Source organism: Odontomachus brunneus, unplaced genomic scaffold (assembly GCF_010583005.1).
Source record: "Odontomachus brunneus isolate Ranch 3 - 2012 unplaced genomic scaffold, Obru_v1 Obru_scaffold_146, whole genome shotgun sequence".
NCBI classification, from domain to species: Eukaryota; Metazoa; Arthropoda; class Insecta; order Hymenoptera; family Formicidae; genus Odontomachus; species Odontomachus brunneus.
In genome coordinates this window covers 198,704-199,276 of record NW_022639596.1, presented here as the reverse complement: position 1 = coordinate 199,276, position 573 = coordinate 198,704, and the positions used below count along the sequence as shown (strand labels likewise).

Here is a 573-nt window from a genome sequence, read left to right as displayed (position 1 = left end):
CGGCTGTAACTTCGTTATTTATCGAGATATTGACTTGCAATTTTAACCAGATATTTTTGAGACCTCAAGCATCAAGAAAATGCAAAAAAAAAGATCGATTTTTTCGACCATGCTAGGTGTATATCTCCCCTTAACTAAAATACACAACAACCGTGAGAGAAAGAAAAAACATGTGCCGGAATGAATATAAAAAATATAAAATACAGAAAAGAACAGTCTCTTTGACTAACAAAACAACTTAAAGGATCTTATTTCTATATATCCTGCCTCTGATATTACAAGAAATAAAGACAGTAAAAGGAAAAACTTATGACAAAAGGACTGCCTTGCTAAAGTTCTCCGGATTGATAATGGGTCTATTATAAAAATCAGCGAAAACTCGAGATTCGCCCGTCCAACCTGCCGCACGTTTAATGAGATCGATAGAGACTTCCTTGTCTGCTGCACGTGAGGTTGAAGCGTGACGAGTACTATGGGCTGAAAACACGGTGGTATCTATGCCACATTCTTCTAAACCTTGCCTGATCCAGCGACCTACCGTCTGTGCTGAAACGGCTTTATACGGTTTATTAA

General features: G+C 37.9%; 1 protein-coding gene across 1 annotated transcript in view; it reads right to left on the bottom strand.

Annotated features, from left to right (window-relative positions):
• Window positions 1-159: 159 nt before the first annotated feature.
• LOC116850475 overlaps window positions 160-573 on the bottom strand; it is a 2,017-nt gene continuing 1,603 nt past the window's right edge. Inside the window, exon 2 of the mRNA XM_032828806.1 lies at window positions 160-534. The gene's annotated coding sequence lies outside the window, so the exon portion shown is untranslated. The remainder of the gene's footprint in view (window positions 535-573) is intronic.